The following is an 11,823-nucleotide window of genomic DNA, read 5'->3' as shown; positions in this document are numbered from 1 at the left end:
AAACTGGTGCTCTACTAAGCTAGTGAGTGAACAAGAGAGAAATCCTCTGCTAGATGACTTGACAAATTGGGTCTGAAAATAGTGTTGAGGCAGAATAGTCCACGATTTTTGCCTTGGGTGCACAGAGGGATTGGGTGTTGTAGACTTCTTTTATTCTTCATTAAGATAAACATTTTCAAAAATGTGCTTGTTCAACCTTGCTCCCACTGTGTGCATGGGAGGGAGATAACTGAAAGTGGGGAGCGTTGCTTGGATCCTGCAAGTGGCTGAGGTCCAGTGGGGTTGGAGGCTTTCTTCCTCCTTTTGGAAATGCAAAGCAACCCTGCACCTCCCCTGCACTTGCAGAAGGATCGTGACAGCCCAAAGCACAGCGGCTTTGTAATTGCTGCATACACTTCGATCGGATTTACGTGGCAAGGGTTTGGTAGCAGGGGCCTGCAGGGATGGCGTCTGTGAGAACAGTCCAGACAACAGCCAGCTCCAGATAGCTCCAAAAGGGCCCCGGCGCTTGCCAGAGCTGAGCCAATAAGCGATGTTGTTTGCACCTCTGGGAGAGCAGATGTAAGCAGGGGGAAATACTGCTGCACAACAGAAGCTGGAAGAGCAAGGAGTGAGAAGCAGCCCTGCAGCCCCCAAGGTGAGTGCAGCAGGAGGCAGGAGGTGCTCCAGGCTCACAGCAGCAGTTCCCCTGCGGGCTGTGCAGGGAGAGGCCCCTGGTGGAGCAGGCTGTCCCCCTGCACCCATGGGTCCCCCATGGAGCAGATCTCCACGCTGCTGCCCCCCTGTGGGTGGAGGAGCCCCCGGTGGAGCAGGTGGCTGTGGCCTGGAGGAGGCTGCGGCCTGTGGAGAGCCCCCGCAGGAGCAGGCCCCGGGCCGCAGCTGCAGCCATGGAGAGGAGCCCCCGCAGGAGCAGGGGGGCTGGGGGGAGCTGCCGCCCAGCCGTGGGGGACCCGTGCTGGAGCAGTTTGCTCCTGGGGGATGGATGGATGGATGGAGCCCGTGGGACGGAGCCGTGTGGGAGCAGTGCTTGAGGAGCTGCTGCCTGTGGGCAGCCCGTGTGGGATCAGCTGGGGAAGGGCGGCATCCCATGGGAGGGACCCCACGGGGAGCAGGGGCAGGGAGGGACCCTGAGGGTCACTCTGCTGAGTCTGCTTTGCCCGTCACGATACTTGTTGAGCCATCGCCCTGTCCTTATCTCAGCCCTGGAGCCCTTTGCATCGTATTTTCTCCCCCTTTCCCTTTGAGGAGGGGGAGTGAGAGAGCGGCCGTGGTGGAACTCGGCTGCCCACCCGCTTTGAACCACCGCAGTTGCAAAGTCCTGGGAAAGATTTCTTTCAAGAAATTAAACAAGGTGTTTAACAAAGAAATGCAGAGTTTCCTTTTGAAGGCTTCCTGGAGAATTGGGCTTCTTTCCTATTCCCAGCTCAGAGGAAGGGAATTGTTGATTTCACCTTCTTTTTTCTGACATGGAAATCAAAGGTGAACTGCTCTACAAGGACGGGCAACGTCTCAGAATCAAGCTCTTTTGCTCTGTAGTCCTTTCTCAAGGAAAAGATTGATCACCCACCTTCCACAGATGTAGGGGAGCAGAGAATAATTTGGGAACTACTCTAATTCAAGTCAGTTTGGGCATAGTGGTACTTCCCTAGCTGTTTCTGAGACAGACGCATTAGCAACAGAGAGTGTTGTGCCGTCACTGGGAGGCGCCTGCGGTGATGACTTCAGAAACAGAACTGAATTGTGTCACCACAGCACTTTGGCAACAGCTGCCTCTGTGCACGTTTAGCTGGGAGGCACAGAGAAGGGTGCTGGATGCGATGAAACCACGTGAGGATTTGTGGATCTCCCCTTGAGGTGCACAGAGAGGGACCATGCCCTTCTGTAAGTGTTTTGATGCTTGGCTGCGGAAAAAAATGTGGTTTTGTTGTGAATGCTTCATTGTAGTATTCTGTAGTTTGTGTCAAGTCCTTACAGAAGCCTCAAGGTTGGTACTTTGCTCAATGATGGAGCTGCACAGAGTGAGAACAGACCCAATGTACGGGTGAGGGCCTCTGCACGTTCTCTTCTTCCTACAGACGATCAACAAATAAGGGGAGACAGAGAAGAGTGTGCTGTGGTCCTCCCATAGACCGCAAGTACTAAAGCATAAACAAGAGGCTTAAGAGTCCCCCTGTCATGTTAAAATTCAGGCAGCAATGGACTTCCTCACACGGGCTGGCCTGTCGACTAGTGTCTCAGGCTGTGGCGTATGAAGATGCACTCCATCTGCTTTCAGGGTAGCAATGGCAGTGGGCAAGCTGCCTGACCTTAACATTTGTCATTTCATTTCTCACCTGAGTTTTGGATCAAAATAAAAGGATAAAAGGATTTCCTTTCCATTAATTACATGTTCTTACCTTTGTAACAGATTTGGTTATTGACTTAGAAGGCAAATATCTGGCCAGACTGCAAGACTTGTGCTCGCAGCGTGGGACAGCTCTCGTAAAGGTGATTCAGGGCAGTTTCTGGAAAACAAGACATCAGATCTCCCAAACAGCTTTCTTTGTGCTAATGTAGGAAGGGTGAGTAAGTGTAAAGGTAAGAGCCCAGATACCGTAAGAAGCAGAAAGTGTGAAGGAAACTTCCTTCTGGCTGATACAGCTCCATATCTAGTTGTCAAGTATGAAGAGAGCAGTGCTAAATTTCTTGGGGAGAGGAAAACAAAGAGGCTGGGAGAGTGTACAAAGAAAAAAATGGGATTCCCTATTTCAGGAAATCCTAGGAACTGGAAATAGAGATTGGAAGAGTGCTTTAAGCCAAGACAGACATGTTTTAAAACTAAAACCTAGGAGTTGAATGAACCAAGAAATGAATCCCTTTTGATTATGCAGTTGTGTCCAGTGTTATCTTGGGAAATATGGTTTCCACATAAAACGTATCTGGGGCTTGAAGTTCTCCTAAGGCCCTTCTCTGTGTATTCCCTACTGTTTGGTAAGCGCTGAGGTCACACTGCAGACAGCAGCACGTCCTCTCCCCACTACTTAGCTGTCTGTTCTCACAACACGTCTAGGAACAGAATGGCTTGGACACAACTGCGCCTAGGACCGAGTTCATTCAAGCTGCTGGACGAGGTAAAAGCTCTGGACAAGCGAAGGGGAGGGAGGGATGGGTGGACATACAATATGATCACTTTAATCTCATTTCTCTAAGAATCCTGGCTGAGAAAACAAAACAAAACAGAATCAAAAAGAACAGAACAGAACAGAACAGAACAAATGAAGCAAGCAGCTAGCTTGCTGGAGACATTGTCTGGGAAGCAGTGAAAACACTTGCAAACAAAAACACGTCAAAGGACTAACTCTTTGAGCTTAATTCTAATCCAACAGCATAACCTCAAAGTCCTGTTCGTAACAGGCTGGTCCAGTAACATGTCCCATTGGATGACTTTGCAGCATAGATGTCAGGAATGCAGCTTGGGATCCCCTCCTTCTACTCAGAGTTCACTTTGAAGGGATGAGCAAGTAATTCTTCCTGGGTTGACGGAAATCTAAAGTCTGTTTTCTAACACTCTTGCAGACGCTTCTCTGTCCATCGGCCTGTCCTGCCAACTCTGGTGTGAGTGTGAAGTTGTGGCAAGAGGGATTTCCCATTCCTATTTGATCTGATGGACACCAGCTTTCCTCGGAAATGGCTGATGTTGCTGAGGAGGCAGCAGTATCAAAGCCCTTGCTGATGAAGGTACAACCAGCTGGGGAGGCTTTGGCATTTCTGCACAACGCTGCTCCCTGACTGTCACTCCAGACTCAGATTCGGAAAGAAGCAAAGCAAGCTAGAGGAAAACTGGATGTCCTGGTAATTTTCTTTTTCTTTTATTTCTTCATTCTTCACTTGTAAGAAAATCTAAATCTTAACCCTTTGTTTGAAAACACGGCTTTATGGAAATGCTTATGGGTGTGCTCCTTCACCTTGTGTGGAACCTGCTTCACCTCGCTTCAGCTATAGGACACCTATGCTCCAATTTATGCTTCCCATGATAAAGCGGTGTTCTTTCGGTGTTCTTTTCTGTGATGCTTGCAGGCGAGGTTGAAAAGAGTTGTCAGTAGGATTCTTCGTTTCCTTTGCAGTATCCAAAGCTCCGTATTACCGTGGATCTTCTCCTCTGATCTGGAAAGCTTCACAGGCCAAAAGAGAATTGAGATGAAGAAGGAAATAGAGAATGCTGACCAATATTGCCAAGTACCACCCGTAAGTTTTGTGAAAGAATCCGGTGCATTTCTGTAGTGGTAGAAAGTTCATAAAATCATCGTCGTGCACTTGAAGGCAAGCAATGCTGTAAAAATGAAGAATGCAAGGCCCTGCTTAAGGACGATCTTCAGGCTGCTTCTAGATCAACAGCTTATTTGCTTCTTCCACAACCTCATCTCCGCTTGCTTAGAAGTTGTGAAGGTCGGAAGCACACTCCGTCTGTTTCATCCCCTCTGTGTATCTTTTCCCTGACAGCAACTTCTGTCTTGGCTCTTCACATCCAGCCAGAGCAGTTGCTTTGCCTCCGCAACCTGCAGGCTGACCTCTCGTGTGTACCTGTGCTGGACTGAGGGTAATGCTTGTAACGCACACAGATGCTGCATTCACTGTGACTTTTAGAAAAGAGAGCAAGAAGCTAACCTGCACAGCAGACTCTTAGGTTTCTGTATCTCTCTCTTTCTCTCTCTCTCTCTCTCTCTCTCTATCTGCATATATATTTCAGTACTTATTTACTTCTTTAAAGATACCTTAAATAGAATAGATACTTTAAGAAAGCTTACTTGTTCTTCCCCTTTCCTTGTTTTTAACGTTTGCTTTTCTAACCAATCCTTAATGTTACAACATGGGATTGATGCAGTACTCAGTCCTTAGAAGTTCTCAAAGCACATCAGTGATTTCTCTATTTCTCAACCTTTCCATCTTCATTGAGATCTCTCATCTGAATTTAGGTAGGAGGTGAAGAAGAACACTGCAAGCAGCTGAAGCCGTATCAGACACATGCTTCTGCTAGGAAGTCATTCCGAGTGATTCCACGGTGTACTTTAGACAGGTTTGCTCTGGTCCTCTGGACTCAGCATCCCCAAGGGATATTTCAAAGCTCTCGGAAGGACCCGTCATTATCTCTGACACTGCAGCCTCCAGTAGGAAGGGGTAGATATTCCTTGCCCTTGTGCAAAGGAACTACTCAGTTAGCTGTTTCTAACCCAAATCTCGTTGTTGTCTTCTATTGACAGACACCACCCGGCTAGCCAAGCTAAACCACTGAAAATGGAAGGAGTGGGACACCTTGCAAAGCCTGCTGCTGCTTCTAAGCAGAAGTGCGCTGTAGGTGGGGACACAGCAAGAGGAAATGTCCAGGCCACGGTGGAACTGCAAGGCACCTGTCTGAGCCACACAAGGAAGTCAGCGATTCCCAGTTGGAGACTGTTGCTCGACCAGTGACACAGCAGCTGGAGCGCTTCTGGTTGCTGCTGATGGGTTCCCGTGAATCAGCCAGGGACAGGAGCTATGAGAACGACTGAAGCGATTTGAAGTTACCCGAAAGAAAGAAGAGAGGAGAGAAGAAGACAAGAGGGGAGGGAAGGGGAGGGAATAAAAGGAAGGGAGGGGAGGGGAGGGGAGGGCAGGGGGAGGGTAGGATAGGATAGGATAGGATAGGATAGGATAGGATAGGATAGGATAGGATAGGATAGGATAGGATAGGATAGGATAGGATAGGATAGGATAGGGTGTGGTAGGGTAGGGTAGGGTAGGGTAGGGTAGGGTAGGGTAGGGTAGGGTAGGGTAGGGTAGGGTAGGGTAGGGTAGGGTAGGGTAGCATAGCGTAGTGTAGCGTGTTAGAGGGGAGGGGAGCATAGGAGAGTATAGGGTAGTGTAGGGGATCGGAGTTTAGGGGAGTGTAGAGTAGGATACGGGAGGGGAGTGTAGGAGAGTGTAGGGGAGGGGGGCATAGGGTAATGTAGGGTAGTGTAGCGAACGGGAGTTTAGGGTAGGATAGGGGAGGGGAGTGTAGGAGTGTGTAGGGTAGTATAGGGGAGGGGAGTGTAGCAGAGTATAGGGACAGGGAGCATAGGGGAGGGGGTGTAGGGGAGGGGAGGAGACGGGAGGGGAGGGGAGGGGATGGGGGGGAGGGGAGGCAAAAGTGGGGAGAGGAGGCAAAAGAGGGGAGGGGAGGGGAGGGGAGGGGAGGGGAGGGGAGGGGAGGGGAGGGGAGGGGAGGGGAGGGGAGGGGAGGGGAGGGGAGGGGAGGGGAGTGCTACCATAAATAAAATTGCCAAATACATGACATTTTGGATCTGGAGCCAAATCTTTGTGTACATGTCCTCTCCGTAGCCCCACGTGCTGACCACCCACCCGAATCTATCATACTGTTGGTCAGAAAGAACAGGGAGCATAGGGGAGGGCAGGGGAGTGGAGGGAAGGGAAAAGAGGGGATGGGAGGGGTGGGGAGCGCTACCATCAATAAAATTGCCAAATACGATGAAGGAGCAGCAGAGCCTGCAACCTCCAGTCCCCAACATCCTCCAACCACCCCCCACTGCTCCGTGGGAAATAGATAGAAGAATCAAGACTGAGGTTTAGCCTGGGATGGAGGTAGTGTGGCGAGGTGGTTTTCTGTTTGGTTGGTTGGTTGGTTGGTTGGTTGGTTGGTTGGTTTTAAAGTTTTTAAATTCTCACTGTCCTACTTTGTGATCAGTTGGCAATAAATTCAATTACTCTTCCCCAAGCCAAGTCTGTTTTGTCCATGAAGCCATCTTCCAGTCCTGAAATAAGAAAGGAAACAGACCTGCAAGCAACTGTTACACAAGTGCAGGAAGAGTGACAAAGGAGGGTTTTGAGGCATGAAGTTCCTGCAAGGATGCTCTGCTCTTTCCTCACTTCAGTATGAAAAGCACGGCACTAGTGGGTGGTCTGTGGTGGTAGTTGTTTTTTTGTTGTTTGTTTGTTTGTTTGTTGTTTTGTCAGCTCCACCCCACAGTATTTTGCTTGTTCTACTTGTTTTGGTGTGCCCCCATTCCCTCCCTCAAGGTAAAACATCCCTAGGGGCCATAACTTGCTGTTAGCAAACAAGATCTTGCAAAAGAGTGAAGTTAACATGGCACCACCTGCACTGGTGTATAAATAGTTCAAATATTTTCCCTCACTTTCCTGTAACTTTCCTGTAAATTGCTGGTCAGGAGATAACAAGTGGAGAAATTTAGGATAAGAGAGAGAAAGTTGTGTTTCCTATTGCCCTGGAGTTTCTGTTGGTCTGGCCACGGAAATGGAGTACTCAAAATCCTCAGGACACTCAGTTTATACCAGATTTATCCTAAAACTGCAGTATTTCTAGGCCCTTGGGATTCTTATCAATTAAAACATACTTTTTCACGCACAGAAGATGCAAAAAAGTGCGTCTACTGCAGTATGCAGACAGAGCCAGTCCTGTCTCTTGATTCCTTCTGCCTTCTGCCTGAAGAGCAGCAGACAATCGAGTTCTTGTCTTCAGTAGCTACGGCCTTAACCAACTGTGCAGTCTGTCCATTCATACACAGAGGAGGAAAAATAGCGTGGAATAACTCCTCTCCTTTGTGCTAACAGAGGAGGGTACAGCTTCCTCACTCCAACCCCACCGAGGCAAACCAGTCAGCAGTGCACGCCAGAGCCTCTGTCTCTTCCCCGTCTCATGATGTGCAGCTGGATCACTCTCCCTTCTATCCCCAGGATCGCTTTCAGCACAGTCACAGAAGGGTCAGACTCACAGCTTTAGGAGCCATCAGAAGAGGCTTTCACTCTTCTGCCACCACACCCCCTATACACATGCAATTTCACACATGCAAAGAGACACCATGGATTGGGGAGTTGCACAGAGAGGAGACCACACCCGTTTGCCTGCCTGCAGTTTGACACCAGTAGGGAGGTAATTCCCGTCAGGAGTTTCCATAGAGATGACAGAATATGGCCCTAGGGTCCTGCTGCTTCTTTCAGCCCTAATTCTTCAAATCCATAGGAACGGAAGAAACCTTCCCAGCCAAGTGCTGCATATCTTGAAGGTTGGAGAACCCACAGCCTTCTGCTTCATTTCATTTTAAAGATCAATCCCAATGTCACTCCCATAGAAGTAGTGGAAGCCATCTGGCTGGCTTGGCTTTCTCTCCAAAGAAGACCAAATGAGAGTTGGTCACGGGTGAGGATGAGCCCTGACAGTTCCTGCATTTTGGTTCTCCTGCAGCCCACAAAGCTCTCACTGCCTTGCCTGAATTTGAACCCCTTTGGAACCAAATCTACAGATTATCTCTGTAAATCCAAAACAGCACTTATTCACCATGTGAACAACAAATGCCTGGGATGGTTAACAGCACTTAGGTGCAAAAAAGAGCCCCCGCAGGAGCAGGCCCCGGGCCGCAGCTGCAGCCATGGAGAGGAGCCCACGGGGAGCAGGGGCAGAGAGGGACCTTGGAGGAGGGAACTGTATCCTCTTTTTTCATCGGTGCTGAGATTGAGGATCAGGATTTCGTGGTAGGAATTTGTTTAGATGAACCAATTTACATCCATATGGGTTTTGTATGTTTGTTTCACCTTGTCTTGCAGGACCATCTTGGCTGGGTCTGCAGTGTTGTGCAAAAGTGAAGTTTTTCACAATAAAGAGCAGCTTTTTTTTCGGGGAAAAGGCTGAGGTGGCCTTCATCAGAGTCTTGTGACCTGAAAATGCAGAAAATGGGTGCATGGCTGGCTGGATGGGTGGGTGGGAGTTGGGAATTCAGCCTTGGGATCAGAACTGGGACGTTGTTGGGATAGGAAATGATCAGTGGGATGGGAAGTGATGATGGGGATAGGAACTCATTGGGATGGGATAAATGGGTTTTATTTTTATTGCATTAAATCCACTTTATTGACTGTGTTGTACAGTATGGCGTTGTTTTCTTACTATAAAATTATGATGATTATTATTTAATCTTATTAATTAAACAATTTTTATACGTTATTATATTATAAATTATAAATATTAATATTTATTATATTGTTTTTATTCCTTTTCTACCCTATTAAACTCTCTTTATCCCAGTGCACTGCTTTGGACTTTAGTTTTCCTTCCGAGTCGTTGTGGATTCACTCCGGATGGGGGGACATTAGTGAACGCCTGTGTGCTTCAGATCCAAGGTCACCTTTGCCCTCAACTCAAGATACATGTTTGCATCTATTGTCGTGAAACAATGTTAACAACATCAACAAAAAAGTTCCCTACTTGCTAGCAGCATCCCTACGTTTGCTGGGGTCTGCTCTGTGCATTTTGAAGACCGTTCCATGCTATTCAGCCCCTTCAGGAGGAAATGGATGGTTCTAGGAAAATGCGTCTTGACCTGATGCAAAGCTGTGACTCAGCACCCTGCAGCCCCCGCAACCCCTGGCATTTTACCTGCAGCCCCTCCAACAACTCTGATGTTCCCTGCATCGACTTCAACCACTGCGCTGGGACCTGAGGCCCCTCAAACCCGTGTCACTCGCCCTGCAGCCCCTCCAGCCCCTGGCATGTTCCCTGCAGCACCTCGAGCCCCTGGCATGTTCCCTGCAGCCACTCCAAGCCTGGCACAGGCCCTACAGCTGGCTGCGGGGACTATCCAGAAATCTGCTCCAGAAATACAGTGATGGCAAGGAGCCCTCCACTTCATGCTTCCTTTTTATTCTAGCTGGAAGCATTCAGAGTTGTCAACGGAATTGGTTTGGAGGAGTAGGAAAGACAGAATTGCTGGGTTTCTGCTTTCTCCCAGAAACTATCAGACCACAACATGACAGTTGTCTTTCTTTTACGTAATTTTACACCTGGATCTTTCTCACTTTTATGAGTGTGGGGTATTCCTTCTTTCTCCCTTTACCTTCCTCCCTCCCTCCATTCCTTCCTTCCTTCCTTCCTTCCTTCCTTCCTTCCTTCCTTCCTTCCTTCCTTCCTTCCTTCCTTCCTTCCTTCCTTCCTTCCTTCCTTCCTTCCTTCCTTCCTTCCTTCCTTCCCTCCTTTCGTTCTGTCTGTCTGTCTCTCTGTCTCTCTTTCTCTCTTTCTGTCCAGCACTGATTTTATGGCTACGTGTGCATATCCACAGTGTACAGTTTTTCTCCGTTCCGTTTCTTCCCTGAGTCTTGCCCCTCTTCCCTGCAACTGAACAGCATTTGCCTTGATCAAGGAAGTGGCAACATGCGGCTTACACAGTAAACTGCTGAAATTACAGCTATAACCATGGAGCACAGCTGCCGATCAACACAAGACCACCAATCGCTCACATTTCTAAACTGCTCGTCACAATTCTTCCGTATGTAGGCTGTGATGCTGCTCATTTCTTAAGCACCCATCCATTTCTTCTCTTCCCAGACCCTCAAGGTGTCCTGGTCAAACCACCTCCCTTCCTCTTGCCCCATCTGGCTCTCCCACCTTCCTTTTCCCTCAAGGCTCAACTTTTTTTTTTTTTTTTTTTCCAGCATAGGTGCTCCATAGAAGCTGCTGCTGCCCACCTCCGAGTTGACTAGGGCTGAACTACTGAAAAAGAAAAGAAAATCTATAAATAAAAGTGAGAGATGGTGAATACCCAACCATCTCTTAAAAGCAGGATTTTAAGAGAATAAGTAATTGATAAATGGAGTTAAGATCGGAGGGAAAAAAAATCCACTGTTGCAATCAATAGAGTTAAGAAGTTTTTCAAGTACATTAGGAACAAAAATTAGAGTAATGACACAGATCTGATACGGGATGGGTATTGCTTCAGTGAGAAATGATGGAAAAAAACACAACACAACACATGTGTATGTGTTGTTGGGTATTTGTAAAAAAAAAAAAGAAACAAAAAACAGGTTAATGAAAACTGCATGCTCAATTAGATGATTTTTTTGTTGTCATTGGTATGGAATTGTGGGCTTTACAACACAATATGTGTTATATATATATATTATATATGTTTTATATATGTTTTATATATGTTTTAATAAAATAAGGAAATGATATTTTTTTTCTACGTTTGTGGTTTCCAAACTGTAGTTAATAAACATTAAACAAGATGCAATAGGATCTCGTTAACTCTTTTGTTTGAAAAAACAGTGGCCCTGATCGAGAGGTGCAAGTGAGAGGAGACAATATTCAGTATTTCTCTATGTTGTCATTTATTGGTGAAGATGAAAGTCTGCAGTTCATGTTCATGACACTAGCATGACAACATGACCACAAGGGGGACTGTCTGATAGTGAAAAGGAACTTCAGCATGGATTAAAAATCTTTGCCTTTCTTTATTCTGAACTGTTTTTCTTATGGCTGCTAGAGAGAGATTCTCTGCCTTAGAAATAAAACTGCCCAGGCTGTTCTGATAAACCTGTAGGGTTAAGGCACTTCTACCAAAACAGATTTCAAAAGGCAAGAAGTCAAAAAGCAACAATTCAGTAATCTGTGTACGCTTCTATATTAAGTTTTAAGATCACCTGGTTTATATTTAGTTCACACAAATTAACCAAACATAGCAGCATACAACCTAAGAAAAGCTTAAGAAATTTATTAGATGCACAGATAAAGTGCTGTAACAGAGAAACTTGTGTAAATCTATTCTAAAATAAATAAGGTACAGTTAAACCACCTTTGACTCGTTTTAACTCGGAAAGAAATAACCTAAGTTTTAATCATTTGAATTTTAAGGTCAAGGTGAAATATACCATAACTATAACAGTGGTTGTGATCTGTATCAACTATTTGAGGCTCCTGTTCCTCTTGAGGTCTCCCAGAAACAGGAAGGCTATTGCAAAATGTGTCCATTAGACATAGTTCCTTTTACAGAAACATTTTTGTAATAAAGTCTGGTTGCTCAAATA

The sequence above is a fragment of the Anas platyrhynchos genome, chromosome 35 (assembly GCF_047663525.1).
Source record: "Anas platyrhynchos isolate ZD024472 breed Pekin duck chromosome 35, IASCAAS_PekinDuck_T2T, whole genome shotgun sequence".
Lineage (NCBI taxonomy): Eukaryota > Metazoa > Chordata > Aves > Anseriformes > Anatidae > Anas > Anas platyrhynchos.
This window is presented reverse-complemented; position numbering follows the sequence as displayed.